This window comes from Aotus nancymaae, unplaced genomic scaffold, assembly GCF_030222135.1.
Source record: "Aotus nancymaae isolate 86718 unplaced genomic scaffold, 86718_ANA_hifiasm-v0.15.2.pri h1tg000057l, whole genome shotgun sequence".
In the NCBI taxonomy this organism is placed as follows: Eukaryota; Metazoa; Chordata; class Mammalia; order Primates; family Aotidae; genus Aotus; species Aotus nancymaae.
In genome coordinates, this window is record NW_026988471.1 from 28,345,406 (window position 1) to 28,369,691 (window position 24,286).

A 24,286-nucleotide genomic window follows, 5' to 3' on the forward strand; every position below is an offset into this window, starting at 1 on the left:
GTCTAGTGCATGTCCCCCAGGTTCTTGACCCCAGGTTCCATCACTGGAGTGACTTATTGAGAAGATTTTAGAAACATGCAGCACTTTCTGTTCTGGAATGCAAAGAACACCATCATGCAAGCTCAGGCCTGTGATCTGGACTTGGCTTATCCTGCCTGGCTGTGTGAGGCTGACCATGTCCTGTCTCTCTGTGGTCCCTGTCTCCTCCTCTATCAAATGAGGGATTTCTACTAGATTGCTAAGGTTTGCTCCAGTCTGAAATTCTTAGACAATTAATTTTATCCAGAGGGGGAAGGGAAGGGGGCAGTTTATAATGAACATGCACAGTTATTAGTTTCTGGATTAAGAACAAAGCATTTTGATAATGAATTAACCTGTAACCACTCACATCTTTGCAGGCCCCAGAGTCAGGAAGGAGAAGGCTGGCCTGGTTTAGCCTCCCTGACCAAATGGAGGGCTCTGCCTGGGGACCACCTCACAAGGGCCTGGCTGGTGCCTGCTGCTACTCAGCTCTTGGCTGTTGTCAGGTTTGGAGCCTCTGGCCCCTGTGGAGATGAGCAGGCAGGGTTCAACTGGGTCAACACCCCGAGTTTGCCTGCCTTACCCTTGGCCTTCTTTTCTAGCTCCATCCGATCATAGCTGGTGCTAAACCCACCTCGTGCTCAGGGCAGTGAGGGGAGATCAACTAGTACCCCACCTGGCTAAGTCCACCAGCCTCTCTGAGCCTCACATCAGGGTGGGGCATTTCCAACTCTGGCTGCAAAGCAAACTCAACTGATTCTGATGCAGAACTCTCCAGGTTAGGTGATCTTTAATATCTAAACTTCCATGATGTCCTGGTTCAAAGGACTCTTCCCAATAGCACTGAAACTAACATGAAGCCCAACTTGTCTACTTTGGAATTCCTCCATCTACTTTAGCACATCTGGCTCTATGAGGAAGCTAGACAGGTCTTGAGGTCCATTTCCTAAGTGTAAAAACTGAGGTCAGAGAGGTTCAGTGACTTATCTAAGGTCACACAGCTGGTACGTGGGATTCACACCCAGCCTCTCTGACTGTAAAGGTGCCCTCTCCATCTCATGGAAGGAGGTGGCCTTGTGCCCTCTTTTCTAGGGTAGTCCACATAAGGCAAAGTTTGTTAGATGACAGCAGATGGCCACCCAGCATTGTCAGCCCTGCCTCCTGCAGAGCATTCTCTGCAAGTCCTGATCATGAGAAAACAGGTCCCACTTCCTTCCAGGGAATCGTATCTGAGCCCTTTCACCTGCCCTTCAAGGTCCGTTGATCTGGGCCCAAATTGCCTTTGCCTCTCCCTCTGCCTCTTCTCATGGACTCTGTGTTACGGACTCCCAGAGGGAGAGAATCATGGTTATGTGATGGTCATGTGATGTTGCACCCCATACTCTGCTGATTGAAACCCTGCTGTCCATCCAGGTCCAGCTCACAGACGCTACCTGTGACAATCCTCACACCTTCTCCTCACCTCCGTCTGGGGAGCTGCTGGTTCCATGCAGCCTGCCTCCAGAACACGTGTGCACCATCCCATCTCCTCCATCAAGTTGTTTGAGCTTGGCGTTCCCCCAGCCCTAGCCAGTGCCTGACCCCTAGGTGGGGTTCATGAATAGCTTGCACATTAGGTTACCTATCTGCAGTAGGCTGAATAGCAGACCCCCAGATAGCCACATCTGAATCCCCGGGGCCTGTGAAAATGTTATTTATGTGGCACTTAATGTGATTAAGTTAAGAATCTTTAGCTGGAGACATTAACCTGGAATATCTAGGGCTGGGGGGTGTGGGCAATGTGATCACCAGACAAGAGAGTCAAAGTAAGAAGTAGGAACTGTGAGGGTGGAAGCAAGAGTTTGGAGTAGTGGGAGGAAGGGGTCACAAGCCAAAGGGTGCAGGCAGCCTCTGGAAGCTGGAAAAGTCAAGGAAACGATTCTCTTAGAGCCTCCAGGAGGAACCCACCCTGCCTGACAACAAGACTTTAGTCCAGTGAAACTAATTTCCAACTTCTGCCCTCCAGAACTGTAAAAGAACACATTCATGTTGCTTTATTACGTTCGTGGTAGTTTGTTACAGCAGCAATAGAGAATGAACACTCCATCTAAACCTGACTCCTGCTGAAATCTCAGACTGCCAAAGCTCCCATCATCGGGAGCTCAGAGTAGTGTTAGATCCACTTCTCAGTGCTCTAACTTGGTTTTGTAACTAGATCTTTGCAGTTCCCTGGACTATTCACCCTACCTTTTTCTTACACAGAAGGAAAAATGCCACTCCATTTGTCCCTGGGCCTCAAGACAGCCTTAGGAAGGTTTCCCCAAATAACTTATGGATTCTAAGTGCAGGAAAACGCACAACAAAAAATTACCCTTGAACAATATAGGTTTGAATCCACTTATACATGGATCTTTCTCAACACAACGTGGATGGAAAATACAGTAGTTTTGGGTTTGGCAGGGTGACTGAAGCCCTTGGGCACGTACAGATTTGCGGGTCCTGGAAGCAATCCCTCACGGCATGGAGACCATATTGTCCTACACACACACAGGATCAAAGCACAGAGGGAATGGCAGAATGAGACACAATGCTTATTTTAGGACGTAAAATGTCAAATTCATTTTGCAGCTTTAATTTTGTGCATCAATTCTTCACCTGTCATTCATGTCCTCTTGGAAGCTGAAGGTAAAATGCTTTCTGCACACACTGGTGCTGGTCCCAAGGAAAGTGTCCTCTCCCCAGAACAGCGGGAGGAGATGCACCTCCGCTGGGGAACTGACTGGGCTGTGTCCCAGGAGTCAAGGGCACTCTAGAAGCAGCACCTGCCTGTCAACTAAACTTGTAACAACCAGGACAGGGCAGTTCTGTTCTTTCTACTTAGTAGGAGAAAACGGGGAAGCCCGGTGCCCTTGCCTCTCTGCCCCTCTTTCAAGGCACAGGTATTTAGGATAACAAGAAAAGTCTCACATTTGCTTGGTGGTTTTGTTTCCAAATCACTTTTTCTTAGGCCTTATCGTAGGAGACCATTAAATATAGTTAAGACCTTATTACCCTCACTCCCAGCCCTGCCAAAAACCCACGTGAACTCAAAAATCTGTGAGGTCTCCCTTAACCTCCTGGATACATCTAGGCTGTGTCTGTTTCATCCACAGCTTATGTCCCAATGTGCACGAGTGCTTCACACACCAATCACCTGGTTTCCTCAAATAGGTCTTGCAGCTTCTTTACTTTCTTTCATTCTAAAAACAGAAGCCAATCGTCTAAAGTTCAAACGCAGCGTCAAAAGAAGCAAAGATAATGGCCAGAATCCCACCATCCAGAGGCCACCATTTTTAACATCTTGGTAGATTTCTCTTTGGTTTAATTTCTTCTGCTCATGCTTTAAAAGTATGTATGGTTGTGTCATATATATAGGCCTTAAAATAATTTAGGTTGTACCACGAGCTTTTCCAAAGGTTTTAAAATTTTCCCATAAAAATCCTTTTTAATGGCAACAATATTGTGCGATATTTCCCATCATTTATTTAAACATTATTCAATGATTGGGCTGCTAGTCTGTTTATGGTAACACTTTGAAGAATATCTTTGAGCATAAACCTTTGCCTGCACTGCAGATTATTTTCACAGGATAGATTCCCAGAAGTGGAATTACTGAATCAAAAGGTATAAACATTTTAAAGGCTCTTAATACAGATTGCCAAATTGCCTTCTAGAAGTTAATCCAATTTACACTCTTCAGCAGCTGTGTTCATACATGCACATCCCTCATATTCCATCCTGGCCAACCCTGAGTATTACCAGAATTTTTAACTAAAGATATCCCCCTGCTGTTTTATTTTGGATTTCTTTGATAGTCAATGAAGTTGGGTGTTTTTTTTTGTTTTTTTGAGATAAAGTCTTGCTCTGTTGCCAGGCTGGAGTGCAGTGGCGTGATCCTGGCTCACTACAACCTCTGCCTCCTGGGTTCAAGCGATCCTCCTGCCTTAGCCTCCCAAGTGGCTGGGACTACAGGTGCACACCACCACACTGAGCTAAGTTTTTGTATTTTTAACAGAGACGAGATTTCACCATGTTGGCCAGGATGGTCTCGATCTCTTGACCTCATGATTCTCCCACCTTGGCCTCCCAAAGTGCTGGGATTACAGGGATTACAGGTGTGAGCCACCACACCCAGCCTTTTTTTTTTCTTTTGAGGCAGAGTCTCACTCCGTGGCACAGGCTGGTGTGCTGTGGCACAGTATTGGCTCATTGCAACCTCTGCCTCCCAGGTGGAAGTGATTCTCCTGCCTCAGCCTCCCTAGCAGCTGGTATTACAGGCACCCACCACCATGCCTGGCTAATTGTATTTTTAGTAGAGACAGGCTTTCGCCATGTTGGCCAGGCTGGTCTTGAATGTCTGGCCTCAAGTGATCCACCCACCTTGGCCTCCCAAAGTGCTGGGATTACAGGCATGAGCCACTGTGCCCAGCTTGGAGGTTGAATTTTTTCTCACATTACTAACTTTTTTTTTCTTTCCCAATTTATTGTTTTAGGGAATTGCCAATGTATCGATTAGGTTCTTCCTGTTTTCATACTGAGTCGTATGAGGTCATTAATAAGAATGTGAAACTATTATATGCTTGACAATTTTTCCCAGTATTTTATATATATTTCCATTCTGTTTATAATGTATTTTGATCAACAAGCATTTTAAATTTTCTGAGACAGGGTCTCTGTCACCTAAGTTGGAGTGTCATGGTGCAATGTTGGCTCACTCTAGCCTTAAGCTTCCGGCCTCAGGTGATCCTCCCACCTCAGCCTCCCAAATAGCTGGGAATACAGGTGTGTGCAGCACCATGCCTGGCTACTTTTTGTTTGTTTGTTTGTTTGTTTGTTTGTTTGTTTTTAGAGACAGGGTTTCACCATGGTGCTCAGGCCAGTCTCGAATTCCTGGTCTCAAACAATCCTCCTGCCTCAGCCTCCCAAAGTGCTGGGATTACAGGTGTGAGCCACTGCACCCACCTTAAATGTTCATATAATGCCAACCTATTCATATTTTCCTTGGTGATTTCCTCTTCTGTATGGATGCTTACAGAGTTTGTTCCATGTGGGATCAGTGGGTCGCATGTGGGTTACCCTTTGGCATCTTTGGCTTGACCTCTCCTCTGGGGATACCTTCCACCAACTCTGTCCCTTTCAGCACTGGGAATCTAGATCTCACCACCTCATCTGCGCCATGTTCATGGATTCTCTTCTCCATGAATAATCCTTTCCCTTGGGTACATTACTTCTTCTGCATTTAATGTGGTAGACACTCTGCTCCATGCCATTACTGTGGTTTGCACATCTGACGTCCTCACCCAGCTGCAAGTGACTTGAAGGGAGGTGTCAAGTCTCAACTTCAAGAGCCTCAGATGGAGTCTGGCATAAAGATCTCAAATCTCCCTATTTGGGAATTGTACTGATCCTGCGTATTAGCTGGGGAAGGTCTCATTATGCCCGTTTGATAGTTGAGAATACCAGAGCGCAGAGTGGTTACACGGCTGGCTGAGGGACTGGTGGAAACGTATGGATTTGGATCCCTTGTTCTCTATCCTTTATGCTGTGTCTGTCCAGGGAGTGGTGATGGTGGGCACGGAAGGGCAGGATATCAGCATCCCTGCCATTCCCCAACACACCTTGACAAAGGAGGAGGAGGTCCAGGAGCAGGGGCCAGTGTGGCTTCCGCTCTCCAATTTTCTGGATTTTGTTCCAGAGACCTGTCTTCCTGGGCGGAAGCACAACCGCAGCCCAGAAGTGCCTGCGCTTTCAGCACTGCTACCAACTCTGCCCAGTCTCCCTCCCCCACAGGAAATTTCCAGGCTCCGGCCCAGCCTCCTCCGCCCACAGGGAGCTCTGTGCTTGCAGGAGAGTCAATTAGATGGACGCCTGGTATTGTGATCTCTACTGCCAGCCCAAACCCCAAACTAATGAGGCACAACAAAAAACAACTGCTCTGTCTTCTCAAGTTCTATTTTTTATGGGGCCCATAAATTCCAAGAAGAAAAGTATCCTTGGTGAATGATTTTAATCAAGGGCCTGAGTTCCCAAACAGCATCTTATCTGTGGTTATAACAGAATTGTTCTGTCTGCAGTGTAGAGTACTCTGAAGCCCTGGCTGGTCATAGCCTGCAGAGCAGTGAGGAAGGGCAGTGGCTTGGACAGGGAGAGCCAGCTCCTGTTTCCCGTCGACACTTCTGATGTCTACTGCTCATGTGGTTCCTGGTAACCACTGAAACACCTAAATGCCCTAATAGGAAAAAGTAAGGAGATCTGAGATCAAGCCACTCTGGGAAGAGTCGGTGCTTGGAGATCTTTTATTAGTAAGGGTCTTTTCTATCGGAATTTACATATTAGCCTTTGAAACGGTACTTCCACACAGAATAACAATGTAAATCACGGGGGGTTACCTTTATATAGTATTTATAGCATTCAAACAGCTTACAATGTATTTCTTTTTGTTCCCCCCTTCTTTTTTTTCTTTTCTTTTTTTTTTTTTTTTTGAGATGGAGTCTCACTCTGTTGCCCAGGTTGGAGTGCAATGGCATGACCTCAGCTCACTGCAAACTCCGCCTCCCGGGTTCAAGCAATTCTCTGCCTCAGCCTCCCAAGTAGTGGGATTACAGGCATGTGCCACCATGCCAGGCTAATTTTTGTATTTTTAGTAGAGACGGGGCTTCACCAGCTTGGCCAGGCTGGTCTTGAACTCCTGATCTCTTAGTCCACCTGCTTTATCCACCTTGGCCTCCCAAAGTCCTGGGATTACAGGTGTGAGCCACCACACACGGCCCTATTTTCTTAACCCTTCTTTCTCATAAAAAACCGGAAGGACAGTTATTAATATTCTCATTTGATTAATCAGAAGACTAAAGATTTGAGAACCTACATAATGCACAGAGAAATGATTTTTAGACAATAAAGCACTACAGAAGGTAACCAGTTACTTACTAGGCACTTTGCAAGTGGTCATACAACTAGTAAACCACAGGTAGGGGCCCCAGACCTGGTCAGATGATCCCAGCTCGAGTTCCTCTCTCATGACTCAGCTTAAACTGTCTTCTAGGAGAGACTCCCTGACTGCCCAATGGGAGTCACTTGGAAAGTGAGAAATATTTTTGATGTTCAGGTCAATGAAATCAGTATCTCTGGGGGAAGACCTTTGGCCTTGTTGGTTTTAAAAGTTCTGGGCGCAGCTGCTCACGCCTGTAATCCCAGCACTTTAGGAGGCCAAGGCGGGTAGATTGCTTGAGGTCAGGAGTTCCAGACCAGCCTGACCAACATGGTGAAACCCATCTCTACTAAAAATATAAAAATTAGCTGGGTGTGGTGGTGGGCACCTGTAATCCCAGCTATTTGGGAGGCTGAGGCAGGAGAATCCCTTGAATCTGGGAGGTGGAGGTTGCAGTGAGCTGAGATCACGCCTTTGTCACTCCAGCCTGGGTGACAAAGCAAGACTTCATCTCAAAAAAAAGTTCCTCCGGCAATTCTCAGGGGCATATGGTTGAGTATCATTTCCTTGGAGGCCTGGAGATCTTGGGCTGAGATGCCTCTGTATCAGGGGTGCGTTCTTTATCTTTACCATCTTCACTGTTGATCTCAAATCCTGTCTCCAAGGCCCCTTCCATCTCTGATGTCCTTTTCTAGGCAGTAGCTGTTGGTGGCTACATGTTTCTGAGGTTGACAGGATAGAGTTAGTGTCAGCTTTAACGCTGGCTGTTGCTAATGACTCTCCCCTGAAGCCTGCTCCCCTCCCAAGCATCTATCCTAAGCCACGTACCCAGCAAACTTGCCTTTCAGTGGCATTTCCTGTCTCAGTCATCTGTCACTTGCATCCTGGAATATCTCTCCTGAAACAGCATGCCACATTTGTTTGCCCATTTATCTCGTCTCTGGATATAGTAGAAATGAATTCAGATTTGCACTGGAGACACACGTGGCCCAGGTCAGGTTACATGAAGCGCTGTTCTACACCACAGGTGATTCATTGGGTTCGCTTACTGAGAATGATGTCTTTTCCCTAATGGTGCATTCAAAACAGAAACCCACACATCCTCTTCTCCTTCAATCGTGTTTTAGAGATTTGATGCTACAAAACCTACGCAACTCTCCTAACTCAAATATCTTTTTTTAAACGAATGTCAAATTTGAGGCGCCTAATTTTTAATTAGGGTGATTTATGTGTCATTTCAAAAAGGGACACTTCTATCAGCTTTCTGGCATCTCCCACCTGCTTGCTCTTGCCTAACTAATGACACTCGTTAAAGGGAAAAATCTGAGTGCTGCTTCCATGAGAAGGGGGTCTCACTCTTCAATTAAAGTGAAGGGGAGGCAATGCTTGGAGGAACCTGGTGTCTAGGGGATGCAGGTCAGGCCTGGGCCTGGAGCTCGAGTCCAGGGGGCTGGGCCAGGATCTGGACTAGGAGAATCAGGCTCTCAAGGGTAAACAACCTGAAGACATGAAAACGGATGGTGACACGATGAGAATGTAGTCAAGTGCACAGGCTAACAGCTGCAGATCCTTTCTGACATTAATGGGGGTATTGGAAGGCCTGAGAACTGTGTAAATTAAGCCTGGCAGAGACCAGTCCTGCTGAGGTCTTTGGGCCTCATAAATTGTAGTGTGGACAACCTCATTAAAGAACTGGCATCTTGGGTTCCTACTTGAAATGTAAATCGGCAAGGAGCAGGTCTCACTATGGATGGCTGCTGGTGGGCTGGGTAAGAAAGCATGGTTCTGGGAAGTGGGAGAGTTAGTTTGAGGCCAAGCCTTGCCACCAGCCCTCTGGGACCATGAGGAAGTCACTTTCTCCCTGGGCCTCAGTTTCCTTGTTTGTGAACCTTCTAAAGCCAGCCATTCATAGTTGCCATGGGCTTAGGCTGTTGCATTAATGATGTGCCCACACACCCCTACATCAGAACCACACGGGAGCTTCCCGGATCTGACTTCAGTCACACAGAGTCACAGGATCTGGGTGGAGGGCCTGGAAAAGCAGGCACCACAGGCTCTCTGGGCGATGGTTGAGTACACCCAAGTCTGAGACCCTCCGGTGCCTGAGAAATGGATATTTAGTTCCTTCTCCTGGCAGAGGAATCCCAGGACCTCCAGCGCCTCTCACCACCCCACCCTCTCATTGCAAGGATTTCCTCCTTGGTCCAGGAGTCTCAAGAGCGCCTCTCACCCCTCTAGCTTCCATGTCTGTGAATACTCTCGCAGGCCCAAGGACCCACTTTGTTCAGTTTGTGTTGATGAGCCCCCTAAGGTGTAGAGAAAATAAAACTAGGTTCCAGCCTAGCTAGTGGGGTGAACGCTGACATGGTTTGCAGTTTTCTATAAATCGGGGATGCTACCTAATTTACAAGATTTATGTGAGGATGAAATGAAATCATGTGTATATAAAACAATACATGGGTTCTTACTATGGGCTAATTTCAGAGACTGTCCCAAGGACTTTGAGAGGACAAGCAACAGAGGGTGGATGAGAAGGGGTCACTGAGGGGGCTACAGAGGCCAGATCTTGGGACAGATGGAACCTTTGGGTGTCCTCACACCACATAGTAGAGGTGAGGCGCTGCAGGGCCAGATCCTTTCAGCAAAACAATAATGGAAACAAAGGCAAGAGTCGTTTCTGACATAAATAATAGCTGTGAAAAATAATACTTGCAATGATGGGTTTTCAGCATTAGTTGTCTCTGGAGTCAGCTTTCTGAAGCCACCTCCTTTTTGGTCCTAATTCTACCACAAACCTTTGCTGGTTTCCACAGCATTCAACCCAAATCCCAGCTCTGCCATGTGCCATCACATCTGTAGCTAAACATCGGGACCTGCAGTTCCTTAACAGCATTTGTGTAACTTTGTTCCGTTGTCTAGAATCACCTTGATCTCAACAGTTCCTGCTAACTCAGATGCCACTTTCCCCAACTGCTTGTTCTTCTCTCTTGAAGAAAGACACACGTTTCCCTCTGGGGTGCTCTGGAAATGGTGCATACCTTTGGCTGTGTCTTGCCTCACTTTATTGGGCATTGATATCTGCATTCCCAGCTTCTCCCACTAAATTCTAAATTCCTCGAGGCAGGGAGTCTGTGTCACTTATTTTATCTCCTCAAGAGTGTCTGTCACATAGTGCTAACGTATGTATTCAAATAGTACAAACCAGATCACCGAGTTTAAGTAGAAGAATGTCGTGAGGTGGGATGGATTTCCTCACACTCTGCTAGGAATTACTAATTCCTTTGGGTTGCACTGCAGAAATCCCACCCACCTTCCGCAGTCTCCATTTCAATCTTTGAGCTTCTGTGACGTGCCCGGCACTGGGGTGACAGTAGTAAAGAAAGAACGACATGGCAGGCGCAGTGGCTCATGCCTGTAATCCCAGCACTTTGGGAGGCTGAGGCAAGCAGATCACCTGAGGTCAGGAGTTCAACACCAGCCTGGCCAACATGGCGAAACCCCGTCTCTGCTAAAAATACAATAAGTAGTCAGGTGTGGTGGTGTGTACCTGTCGTCCCAGCTACTTGGGAGGCTGAGGCAGGGGAATAGCTTGAACCCAGGAGGCAGAGCTTGCAGTGAACCCAGATCGCACCACTGCATTCCAGCCTGGGCGACAGAGTGAGACTCCATCTCAAAAAAAAAAAAAAAAAAAAAAAAAAAAAAAGATGTGCCATCTCTGTGGAAGTGATACATGAGCTGATAGCGAAGGATGAGAGAGAATCAGCCATGAAAACGGCTGTGGAGGAGCAGAAACTGCAAGGCTGGGGTGCTAAAGGATGTTCCTGATCCAGAAGCAGAGCTGAGGCCAGTACGGCTTAAGAGGGTCACAGATGGTCACAGAGGGTTATGAGGAGTGGCTGTGGAGGGAGGCTGAGGCCCAACCAGGCAGGACCCTGTGGGTTGTGGCAAGGGGCATGGACCAAAAGGCTGAAAAACATCTAAGTCTTTAAAAAGATAATTCTGAGTGATTCCAGGAGAATAGATGGGGAGAAAATGGAAGCGGGCAAACCACTTGACAGGCTGCTGTTGTAACTGACCAAGTCACGAAGGCAGCTTGAATGAGGCTGGTGATATGGAGCTGGAGGGAAGTGAGTGGGTGTGAAGGCGACCCTGACAGGACTGGCAGAGGGCCCGAGGCGATGGTGAGAGAGGACAACATGATGGCACTCAGGTGGGACCAGGGCTGCCTGCTGACATGACAGAGCCCGTGAGGGCTGGCTTGCAACTTCCAATTCCTAGGACAAAGTCGGTTTCCATATAGATTTACTGAGAACCACCAAGATTCCTGCAGGCCACCCGCAGGAAGGCAGCGTACGTTTCATTTTTGTGGTGGAGTTCTCCAAAGGAATTAGCAATTTTCTTACTCTTTTGTATCTCCACAGCCCCTTCATTTGTTGCATGATCCTTTCCTAAGGTTTTCCCATTCAACATTTATCTTCATTGCTTTGTTGAAAACACACACCAATAACTTTATTTGTAATATTATAAATGACCTCTGTGTATGTTTTGCCATTAATCTCCCTGCAAAGTGGTTGCACTTAACCATTCTGCACCATACCTCCCCGTAAAATATGTCATCTTCTCCTCTTGTTTTTCAGTAAACAATGCAATTTCAACTGTACCTTGGAGAATTAGTACTAATCACAAACAAATTATAGCTACTACTGAGACTACTGCAGGGACCAGGCTGTAGATTCTGCAGTGGAGAAGCCTGCTTGGAATGAGAGCAAAGGCAAGGAGGGCTCATTCAGAATGGAGGAGTAAAGACAGGAGCACCTGATCATAGGTAGTGGGCCCTTGAGGCATCTCCACTTAAGGGAGCCAGGTGGATTCAGCCCTCTTCTATGTACGTAGGAGGTCATCCTGCCCCCATTGGATCCACGGTAGCCACAGTAGAAGGGCTGGCTACTTGCTAAAGAGATGAGGTAGCCACTGGGTGCTGATGCCGATGTCAATCATCACAGCAATAGCTTCCACCCTCACCATTGATTGAGTGCTTACAATGTTCTAGGTCCTGTACTCAAGGCTTTATTAGCATTATTTTATTTAGATCTTACAGTAGTTCTATGTAGGAATTGCTCCCTCATTTTACTGAGAAGGAAACTGGAATCCAAATATTTGTAAGATCATTCCCGAGGTCATAAGCGTTGGCAGAACTGAACTAGAGTTATGTCTGTCTGGCTGAGAAGCCCACACTCTTAGTCAATATGCTAGCCCCACCAGGGTGGAAAAGGCCATTTTAGAAGCCCCAGGAATGAGCAGGAGGGAGGACTATGGAGTGCAAGCCAGTGGAGTGCCAGGGAGAATGTGTACAACAGGCAAGAGGCAGGGCCTGGGCAAGCAAGCCAGCGTCCTGGGGACCCATGGAGCATGGTGGGCTGGAGGGTGAGGTTGGCTGGGATTTGGGAATGGGATTCCAGTCTCTCAAAGGGCTAGAACATTCAATGTTTTCAGAGGAATAACGTACAAAGCAGGTACTAAGATAAGGTCCAGAAACCTGAATATCAGCATTCAGGGTTTGTCCCCAACAGCCAGGCAAAAATGCCTCCTCCATCAGAGGTTGTTGGGGCCAAATGAGATAATTGTGGAAAGTACTTTGTAAACCATCTAGTGCTAGTGAATGATTAAGATTTTATTTTTAATATTAACCATCTGACATTTATGCACAATATTGCTAAACCCGTAAGAGGCTTCCACACCTCCATCTTTACTGAAATGCTACCTTCTCACCAAGGCCTTCCCTGGTGACTTTATCTAAAATGTCTCCCCTGGCCCCTTACCCAAATCCCAGATGCTTCATCTCTCCTTTCCTTGCTACCTGCATAATTGGGCAATATACACCTTCCTTATTAGTGTTGATGGTAGTCTGTCTCCCTGACTAGCCCTTGGGGGATGGAGAGCTTAGTGTGTGTTTCACTGCTGAACCCCAGTGCAACACCCAGCACCTGGGAATCTCAATAAAAGTTTCTTGAAAGAATAAGTGAATAATGCTTTTTAATAAATAATTTTGAGTAATGGATTCAGAAGCAGGGTTTATGCTTTGTTCATAATATAAAATTGGTATTTCAGAGGGGTTTCCACATAGCCCCGACTCCCGTGGCTACAAAGCTGGCATCTGTTCATATAAAAAGCAAATCATGTAGAAGCCTCATTGCAGTGATCGTGGCTTTCTCTGCGGCTAAAGACCTTGCTCAGTGCTGCCAACTCCATCCAGGATGACAGCTGCCCACTCATACCTGCAATGGGGCACGGACTGGGAAGCTGATGAAGTTGCAACTGGCATGGGCTTCTGGGTGCCACCATACATGGAGAGTGATGGCTGATTCACAGTGAGTAGCGAGGGGCAGGGAGACGGTGAGAAAGGGCTTCCTAGCTGGGCACAATGGCAGAGAGCTGTGATCGTGCCTCTGCATTCCAGCCTGGGCAACAGAGCAAGACTCCATCTCTTAAAAAAAAGTGCATCCCATTCTAGGCACAAAGCCAAGGGGGAAACAGGCTCCAAGCTAGCAGTGTGCAGTGGATGTGTCACCCTTCCAGCCAGGGGCAAGAGGAAGCAGGGTTTCCTTGGAGGGAATGGAAGGAGCTTTGGTGTTATCAAATTTGATAGGCACAGTCCAGGCAAAGAAATCTGGAAAGGGATAGGGAGGGTCTCCTATGAAAAGATCAAGGTCACTTGCTTTGGCTAGGAGTTAAGAACCTCTCTGTAGTTTTTAGTTCTTTTCTAAGCCTTTCGTGTTAAGGTCTGAACGTCTCAGACCCCCAAGACTGGGAAAAACCTAATGAAGAAGGAAAACTGGATGATAGGCAGGCAAGAAGGATAAATAACAACGACTAAAATAATATTCAGCCTACTATGTATCAGGCATTTTCCGTACGTATTATCTTTCACTTGATTCCTTCAATGAATATGACTGAAATATACAAGAAGATGAACTGATTTAGTATGGCTACTATCAAAACATAGAAAATAACAAGTATTGGCAAGGATATAGAGAAACTGGAACCCTTGTGTGTTGTTGGTGGGAAGGTAAAATGGTGTGGCTGCTATGGAAAGCAATATAGTGGTTCCTAAATTTAGCTCTGAAAAGGAAGTAAATTCTGACAGATGCGCCAACATGGATGAACCTTGAAGACACTATGCTAAGTGAAATAAGCCAGTTTCAAAAAGGCAAATGTACGATTTCACTTACATGAGGTACCTTGCCTAGTGAAATCCATAGAGACAGCAGGTAGAATGGTGGTTACAGGGACTGGGGAGAGGGAGGAATAGGGAGCTGTTTAATGGGTATGGAATTTCAGTTTGGGAAGATTAAAAAGTTCTGAAAATTGGTTGCACTGCAATGTTGAATATACTTAACCTACTAAACTGTACAGGTAGATATGGTTAAGATGCTAAATTTTATGTTATATTTTTGATTATACTGGCCTTGAAAATAAGCCCTAATGAAGACTGCAGGACAGGAAGAAGTCAGTGTGGCCTACTGAGAAAAGCCTGTGGCTGAGGCCCTGTGCAGAGTTCAGGCTGTTTTCTTTCTTCTTTTAAATCTCTCTTCTGTTTGGTTTCCAGTGGAATATACTGGTGGGTGAGGCACTGGTTATAGCTGGAACTACACTGGCCTGGCAGTGACGAAGCCTCTGAGCTAACTTGACACTACTGGGTGCTGAGTGATCTCTTTTTTTGATTTTCAAATTTTTATTTATTTTTTTCAGACAGGGTCTCACTCTGTCATCCAGGTTGGAGTGCAGTGGAGCAATCATGGCTCACTGCAGCTTCAACCTCCTGGACTCATGTGATCCTCCCATCTCAGTCTCCCAAGTAGCCTGGACCACAGGTGTGTGCCACTGCATCTATAAGTAAAAAAAAATTTTGTTGTTGAGACGGGGTCTCCCTATTTTGCCCAGGCTGGTCTCGAACTCCTGGGCTCAAGCAATCCTTCTGTTTTAGCCTCTCAAAGTGTTGAGATGATAGGCGTGAGCCACCACACCAGGCCACCTTAGTGATCTTAAACCTGGCATTGGCCTCTCTCAGCCTCAGTCTGCTTATCTGTGAAATGATGGGGTTGGACCAGGTGAGCTCTGAGGGCTGTTTCTCCCCACACTATGGGTCAAGGTCTCAGCCAGCAGCAGGGAACCGTGGAGATGAGTTTCCATGTGTAGGAGGAAGACATTGCGGGAGGGTCTGGTAATGGTGATAAATGTGGATGACAATTTGGAAACCACCACGTGACTTTTGAGGCTAGATCATAAAAACTGGGCAGCTCTCACCTTGCTTATGGATACATTTGGCCTTGGAGCCTGGAGCATGCATGTAAGAAGTTTGGCTCCCTCAAGGCTACCATGCTGGCGAGGTCACATGTAAGCACTCTGGAGGTAGTCCCAGCTGAGCTCAGCCCCCCTGCCATCTTTTCCAAGGCAGCAGACATGCAAAGAAAGCCATTCTGGAGCCCACACACCATTTGATCTACCAGCTGAATCCAATACATGACCTGTCAATGCCATGTGGTGTGAAAAAGTTACCTGCCCAAGTCCTTATCCCACACAATTGTGAAAAATGATAAAATAGTGGTTGTTTTAAGCTACTATGCTCTGGAGTATTTGTTGCTCAGAAATAGATAACTGGGATGTCTGAATGATAGGCATGCAGAGGAGCGTCCAGCCAGGGGGCAAAGGAAGGCTCTAGGAAAGAGACAACATTTGAGTTATCCTCAGAGAGTGGGCAAGAGTTCTCAACCAAAGAGAAAAGATAAGGGAGCTCTAGGGGCAGAGGATGGCACGCTCAGGGAACAGTGACTTGTCTGTGTGACTTTAGCATGAGCTGTGTCAAGTGATGGTCAGATTAAAACATTTTATCAGATTGGTGCAAAAGCTATTTCGGTATTTGCCATTACTTTTACTTTTGGTGGCAGAAACTGAAATAGCTTTTGCACCAACCTAATGGCTTCGTCAAACTAGCAAAGATTTAAAAATAATACCCAGGCCTGGCATGGTGGCTCAGACCTATAATCCCAGCACTTTGGAAGTCCAAGGCGGGCAGATAGCTTGTGCCCAGGAGTTCAAGACCAACCTGGGCAACATAGTGAAATCTTGTTTCTACTGAAAATACAAAAAATTAGCTGAAGATGGTGGCACACGCCTATAGTTCCAGCTACCTGGGAGGCTGAGGTGGGAGGATCACCTGAGCTTGGGAGATCTCCTCGGGAGGTTGAGGCTGCGGTGAGTCATGATCTCAGCATTGTACTCCAGCCTGGGTGACTGGGTGTGAGACACTGTCTTAATTTTTTTTTAAAATCAATAAATAAAAATAATACTCAGTCCTAGCAAGGATGTAGTGAGTTAGGGACTCTTACATACTGCTGGTGAGAATGTGAACTGGGAGAATTTTTCTAGAAAAGTTTTGCAGCATATTTGAAGAACCTTAAAAACTTTGTTCCGACCTTTAAACCCTAAAGTTCCACTTCTAGGAAACTTCCTTGAGGAAACAGAGTTATCAGATACTTAGATCCAAAAAAACTCGTAGCAGATTATAACATCATGAAAGTGAAAACAAAGAAAAAGATCCTCACAGACAGGGAAATAGTAATGAAAGCTTGCATCCCTGTAAAAGTTTTCGAAGAACTTTTACTAACATGAGAAAATTTTCATGATAAATTAACTAAAAAGAAAACCAACCAAACAAAAAACCCAACGCACCTATATCTAAGACTGTCGGAACAGCACAGCAAAATCCACTTATATACACAGAAAGGAAAACTAGAAAGAATATATGTCAAATTGTTAACCACAGTTACCTCTGCGGTAGAGAATTATGAATGCTTTGAGTTCTCTTTCCTAAACCTTTCTGAATTTCTGTGTTCTGTAATGGACATACATAACTTTTACAATCAAAAAAAGCAGGAAAGTTCTCTGAAAGAAGCATAAGTGAGTCAGTCCTTCTCTTTCCTTCCTAGGCTGATGCTTACATTCTGAGGACCCCAATTCACCCCGTTTCTATTCCAATGCATGACCTGTATTTCTGTTCACAAAACTCTTCCAAGCCCTTTCATGTCCACTATCTCATTAGTTTCTCTCAATCAATCCAGGAGGGAGGCAGGGTGAGGATTGCATCTATTTTCAGAGGGGAAAAAAAAAAGATCCACAGGAAGGTACCAATTGAATGCAGTCTGCTTTATTTTCAGAGATCCAAGTCTCATTGACACCACTGACCCACTCCTCAGAGCATCCTGCAGAATCAGGGCTGGTCCAAGTGTGGACAGCCATGGGGGTGGGAGAGGAACCTTACCCAGGTCTGGGCCACTAAGCTGTCGGCACCTCTCAGGGCTACCATCCCCGAAATGCCCGCCATGTGGCGGCAAGGTTTCTGAATCACAATGTAAACCCGTATTTCTGACAGAGGCACAAATTGCTAGTTCGTATAGCAGTGAATCTCAACATCTGATTTCCACTGACATTAAATTAACAAATCAACTAAACACCAATATGTTTTATGTCCCATCTTATGCCAGATTTATTGTGATCCAGGCATGACACAATGCAGAAGTTTGGATAGACTGGCTCAGGGGTAAACTGTAAACTATTCACTGTGTCCATTTCAGTGGCTGAACCAGGAAAAAATTCCTGTGTCCATCTGTCAGAGGCTCTGAACTGGGAGGAGGAGACAAATGAAGCAGACAGCTGACCAGCCAGGCAGTCCCCAGAGCTGCCATTCACTCTGCAGCATGCTTCCTGGGTCTTCATTCCAATCAGTGGGACAGTTTCACTCATAAATCCTCACCCTGATGGTCATATGTGGTCTCCATCTGCTTTCCTGACCTCATTTGTCTTCCTTAAAGAGCAGTGGCTCAGAATAACAAAGATCTTTATTTGCATAGTACTCTCCATTTTTTGAAGTTTGATATACATGATATCAGTGAATCCTGAAAACAACCCTATGACATGGAACTGTCACCTCCATTTATAGATGAGGAAACTGGCTCAAGGTCACATGGGTGGTAAGAGGTAGAGAGGAACTAGAACCATGGTCTCCCAGCTGCCAGTCCAGGGCTCTTCCTAGAAAATTCTAAGAATGAGGTCTCTGACCCTGCCCGAGGAGAGAGATCTTGACCATTCCTCTGAAACTCTCACACCCTATTTCTGCCTAAAATCTGGTTTTCCAGGTAGGCTACTGAGCTGGTAGAGGAGGTCAACCAACTCATTTCCATGAGCACTTGGAGGAACTCTGCACAGGACCACTAAAGTTTGTCCTTTGGTTTGGATGGGGTGGGGTGTGAATGGTCAGGGAGTGGCGGGGCTTATGCTCTGAGCTGCCGGGGGCATTCTGCAGCTGAGACCTTGGTCTCTTTCATAGAGGACGTAGGGGAGATTTCGCTCCCACTTTATGTCCTCAAACAAAGAATCTGGGAAATCTGTCTCCTTTCACTTCTTTTTAATTATAAAATAACTGGCCGTATCGTCCCATCCATTCATAAGATGCAGGTGCTAGCTTGGCAGTGAAATGAAGTGATAGAGAGGCATTAGGTGGGGACTTTTACCTCCATTGCCTTTCAGGCTCCAGCCAGGGATCAGTAAATAAGCAGCTGCCAATTTAGCTCTTTGCATCTGAAGAAAGTGCCTTTCAGGAGGTACAGATAACCTTTGCAACTATAACTGGGATTTACTTTAAGGAAGTAGTTCTCAAACTTTAGCATGCATCAAAGTCATGCTTCTTAACACCTCCAGCGTTTCTGATTCAGTAGATCTAGGGTAGAGCTTGATAATTTGCATTTTTAATTATGCAAATTACATTGGTGCTGGCTCTGGGGCTGCACCTTAAGAAGCTCTGCTGTAAGGGTTTTTCTGCAAGGGACAGCTGTAGGGGTTTGCTGTGTCTTATTAAAGCCTTTCCCATCAACTTGATGTGGGCTAAGAACTGGTCTTCAAGGACAATGGGGGTGAAGGAGTTGCTTCTTCTCAGAGGCAATATGATCTGTGTCAGGCTGGGCAGGGGTGGAATGCATGAGTTGTAGGATTCTGCCCCCACCCTAGTGAGCCCAAGTTGCTTCATCTCTCCTAGGCTGACTTGGCACACTCGACCCAGCCAGATGGTCCCCCAGGGTGGTCCATCTGGGTCTGCTTATGAGAATGAATGAACTGTGTCTGTAAAGTGCTGGCAGCTCTCTGGAGAGGGCATCTTAGCACAATTACCGTAATAATAAATGCTTTCTGTTCATTTGGTATGTGTGCATCGTTGGGGAACCCAGGGGCTCAGCTCATTAGGACTCTACAACTGGACAATCAGGTTGGTCGGGAGCAAGGTAAGAAGCTGGCCTTGTATCAATAGTGTCATTCTATGTTTAAAAAGCCAAAGTTTGGAAATACCAATTCACAAGGTCAGTTGGGCCATTTTGGTTAGCTAGTGAGTAGCAGGACCAGGGCAGGACACTGGTTCTTCATAGGAAAGCAACGAACACTAACAGCTCATATGGTAAGCATCATCGTTTATGAAACACTTTGACACATATTATGAAATTCAACCTTTGTGATAGTCCTGTGAGGTAGAGATGAAGTCGGTTTGGTTCTTGTGCAGATCACATAGAGGGAATGAGGCAGTGAAGGCAGCTCACATTCTGCTATTGACAACTCCCATTGTAAGGACAGACTCCTAATTCAGTGCTCTATTATGTCACCAGTGTTCACTGAGTACTCTCCATTAGAGGCACCCAGATTCAATCAGGGCCTTTCAGTGGCTCCGAAGACAAGCTGTCTGAGTTTAGCTCTTCGCTCCAACACATACTTGCTCTGTAAGCTTGGGCAAGTGGTTTGCCCTAAGACTCAGTTTCTCGAATGTACCATGGGGATAATAAGAGCACTGTCTTCATGTGGCCTTTGTGAAGAGCAAATGAATTAGTGTCCATCAAGTTCTTAGTGGTGCCTTATACAGAGTAAGGCTTGGTGAATGCTGGCTGCTTTGCTAGCTCAGTCCCCGCTCCAGGTGAAATGGGTTGTGGGGCTGCCCTCTCCATTGCTCAGGGAAGACAGTAGAGTCTGCCTTATTCTATGGGCTTGCTGGGTCCTAATTACCGGGAAGCAGCGGTTTCCCTGGCCTGTGGCGCGGCCTGCCACTTTGTTCTTGACCGTGCTCTCACTGGTGTTCTTGACAATAGGCCACAGGCTGGGTTTTGGCCTGTGTTTGTTTGTGGCCTCATCAGGGGAAAGTCATTTCAAACTGCTTGTTTGTGATTGTTGCCTCATAGGCTGAGATTCATGGGGCAACACTGGCTTAATAGTCCATTACTAGTCACAGTGGGGAAATCAGAGTGCATTATGCTAAGGCAATTGGCATGGTGTCTACCAGGGTAGGGGGCAATGGCTGAAGAGAGACGTTCATCTAGACACAAAACAACTCCGCTTCCAGGAAGCAGGGAACCTCTGCACCTGGGCTGTTTTAAATCCTCTAGTGCAAAAATCAGGGCAGCCTGCTCTGGCTGAAGGCCTCCCTTTTCATTATTTCCAGCTCCAGAGGAGCACCTTGCAGGTGGTACAAAGGATGTGCAGAGTGGTCAGGTGATAGCTCATAGGGAGGAGCCATGTGAGCTGGGAAAGGGATGGAGATATGGTTTACACACTCAGCCCTGCTCAGGGAAGAGAGGCCTGCAGTGTACAGCATCACTATGGGGAAGACTCCAAGCTGGATGAGTAGAACCAGCACCTGCTGCATCCCTGTCATCATGGCTACAGTGAGGGCTGGTCAGGAGACACCTGGCTGGGAAGTTCAGCCTGGGCAAGGCAAGAATCACTGAAAGAGGAATGCTACCCACTCAAGGTAGAGGGAGGCAGCCCAGAGCCTGGAGAGCAACCGACAATCAGCAAGAACATCTTTAGCAAGTAGGGCTGATAAACCGCTGCTCTCAGGGCAAAGGCTTGGGCAACTGGCTTAGTCTTTCCAAGTCTTATTTTTTGTATCTGTAAAATGGGCATAAATAATCCCTATCCTGTCTATCCTACAGGGTTTCTGGGATCAGAACTATCCTGATGCATAACTCTAGAGCATTCTATGTGAGTCTATTGGGCCTGGTTGAAGTGATAAGATGGAAGCCACAAAGTCTTGTGTGTCTGTCTGAAGGAACTGGTGATGTAAGTGACTGTATTATTTTATCCTGCATGCTGGATGAGAATGGCTTTGGGCCACCAGACATTTGTTGTGGCCAGAGAAAGGCTAGTGGCCCCTTGGTGATCTCGATGGCCATTGGTTCTGGAGAGGGGACTGGCAGATGTGGAGATCCTGGGAAGAACCTTCCATTGAGCTGAGTGCCCGAGTCAGCCTGTCCCACAGGGACAGCTGCCACTGGCTCTGGTCTTGCTTGGTTTCTCTTGGCTCTCAGTGGCCTTCTAGGCTTCTCAATGGTTCTGTTTCCAAACCAGAACCTCCTGAGTACCTGCTGTAGAGTAAACTCAGGAATGACAGAGTACCAAGAAACCAGCAGTGACCACTTATGGAGCACCTGCTCAGAGGCAGTCACTGAGCAAGTCACATTGGACCCGCTGTATGTCCTTTTATCCTCCCACCAACCCTGTGAGTAGGTATTGTCATCTTTGTTTAACAGATAAAGAAACTCAGACCCAGAGAGGTTAAGTGACCTGTCCAAGGTTGCAGAGCCAAATTTGAACTATAGCTTGCCTGCACCTGAGTATCAGGAACTTCTGCTACATGTGTATCTCCCAAACTGTTTTCTGCAAAACACTGGTTCTGGGAACTGTTTTTGGTGCTTCATGAAAAGATTATTTTGTGGAACAAGTTTGGAAAGGCTGCATATTCTATTTTACTCTTGGAGATTCATGTTGTACGTTAGCAAATTAAAGTCTCCGAGAAATCCTGCATTGGAGAAATTTGGGCAACATTTAAAAACCCAACATTCATTGCTCGTGTTTGAACATGGGACACTTTTTCACCCCAACAGGGTTAGGAAATACTGAGTTATATTGTGGCTTTCATTTTGAATTCATATATAGAGTTATTAAAGATAGATGAAAAATACTTCTTTTGAGATTGTATATTTTTGTGGGGGTGAAGACATTTATGAAACTAAGGAGAGATGTATGGAAGCTTAGAGAGAGGACTGGCTCATTCTCCCTGAAGGCTTCACAAAGGCAGATACTTGGGCTGGGCCATGACAGGTAAGCAGGGATCACCTGATAATGACAGAGGGGAGGCATCCCAGACAAAAGCCTGAACTGCATGCGGCAGTCCTCCTCCCTTCACTCTCCAGGGACCAGCCCTCTGCCTAGAGTTCCTGCATCCTGGGGGCCACTTCTGAACCAGACAGTGCCCACTTCAGCCATCACAGATCGAGCCAGGGGCAACCAATTACTAGGCTGGCCACGCCTGTGACTTGTGTGGTTCCGCCTTAACAGATAGACTGGAGCAATCGGATTCTCAGCTTGAGAAATCTGATCAAATACCTGGAAAGACTTGCTGATTTATGGTGATGATTGCAGCTGCAAAGTCTTGGAGTAAGGCTGGAGAGGCTAAGGTGGGTCAGGTGTAATTCGGTTAACTCCATGGGAGGCTGGTGGTAGGGTAGGAGAGGAAGACCCAGACTCCTAAGCAGAGTACCCCAGTTGGAAGAAGCAGCACCAGAGAGAGACGTGGTACTCAACTGGGGCTGAGTCAGGTGAAGAGCAGAATGTTGGCCTTAAGGTCCCAAAACTCTCCTGTTGGATCTTGTCCCTGAAGCTCCAAGTATGCAGAACCTTCTCAGCTCTGGCCACAGTGAAGCCAATCCTATCGTCAGCCCTAGCCCTGGCATCCACCCTCTCTTCTTCCAGCTGCCCCAGCATAAGGAGTAGTAAATGATGACCACCTTGGAGCAGGGAGCTGCTGTATCCTGGAGAGGCCGCCGGGCTAGAAGTTGGCCATCTGGGCTCTGCTTCAAGTTGTTCTACCGATTAGCCACATCACTTCACATCTGTGCTGTGCCTTCACCATTACTGCTAAACTGGTGACAATAAAGATTGTGGGGAACAGCACATGAGATATGTGTGTGAAAGCCCTTTGTAAACTGTCAGGAGTGGCATAGATTTATTCCTGTTATTGGTTGTGGAAATGTATGTAGGGAGGATAGGCAGAGATGCCTTTAAAAGCTGTGTGGGGCTTGCAATACTTGGGGGAGACAAGCAGTCTGGTCCCCAGCTACTAGGGCCACGTGGTCACAAAAGAAGTGCCCTCTGTGGGCCATGGCTCGAGGTCCTCCCCAACCTTCCTCTCCTACATCACCCCCAGAATGTCCCAGGCCTGCATGGTGGCCGTGGTGAGTATGCTAAAGCAAAGATACAGAGGACAGAATCTCAGGGCTCAGGGGACTTTTAGACAAGCAACATTCAATTATCTGGGAAAATGGAGGTCCAGAGAGGTTATGTCATATTGTAATGTTGATTGATTAATCAGTGGCCAGTGAGCAGGCACTTCCAGATCCATCTGCAGAAGAGCTGCCACAAGACACCTAGGCTGTGGTGGGAGAGAGGCAGAAGAGGTCAGAGGATGGATGCTGTGGGGTAGTGAGGAATAAGAGCGTTTGCAGGAAGTGGGCAGAGTCCAGAAAGGGTTGGGGGATGGGAGTGAAACTGCCTTTGCAAAACTCATAACTGATAAAATTGTGACAGTGAAAGAGATCTGACCAAACTGACTCCATTTTGCTTCTAACCTCCAAGCTGTCATTGTTCATTCCTGGGTGTAGGCCGAACTAACTTCGGGAAGAACTCAGTTTGTAGTTTAACTTTGAAACAAAGATGATTGTAGCCCTTTCCCAAAACAAACCTCCTTGCCTGGAGACCAGGCTGCCTTTGTAGGACTGACAACCTAGCCATAAGATGAGAAATGATGGTTTAGGAGTCACACAGCTGGAGGCTGTAAGATTCTGAACCTCCTCAGATTGCTCCTGGGGATAACATCGCTATTGTAAAACCTAAAATCAATGCTTGAGATATTTTGTAGAACTTGTACTCAGTGGATCATCTGTCACCACCCAGATCAGTATGGCCTATCTGTTCTTGTGGCCCCCATTTAGGGACTTACTCAGCACAAGAGGACAGCTTTGATTTCCTATGATTTCATCTCCTACCAAGCCAATCAGCACTCCTAACTCATTGGCCCCCTATTCACCAAATTATCCTTAAAAACTCTGATCCCTGAATTCTTGGGGAGACCGATTTGCATAATAATAAAATTAGGGTCTCCCACACAGCTGGCTCTGCATGAATTAAACTCTCTTTTGTAATACTCCTGTCTTGATAAATTGGCTCTGTCTA

The 24,286-nt window shown here is 46.5% G+C and overlaps 1 protein-coding gene across 1 annotated transcript in view; it reads right to left on the reverse strand.

The window, feature by feature from the left end:
* Positions 1-24,286, reverse strand: part of ALK (ALK receptor tyrosine kinase) — a 752,988-nt gene that overhangs the window by 164,147 nt on the left and 564,555 nt on the right. The gene's annotated exons all lie outside the window — the stretch shown is intronic.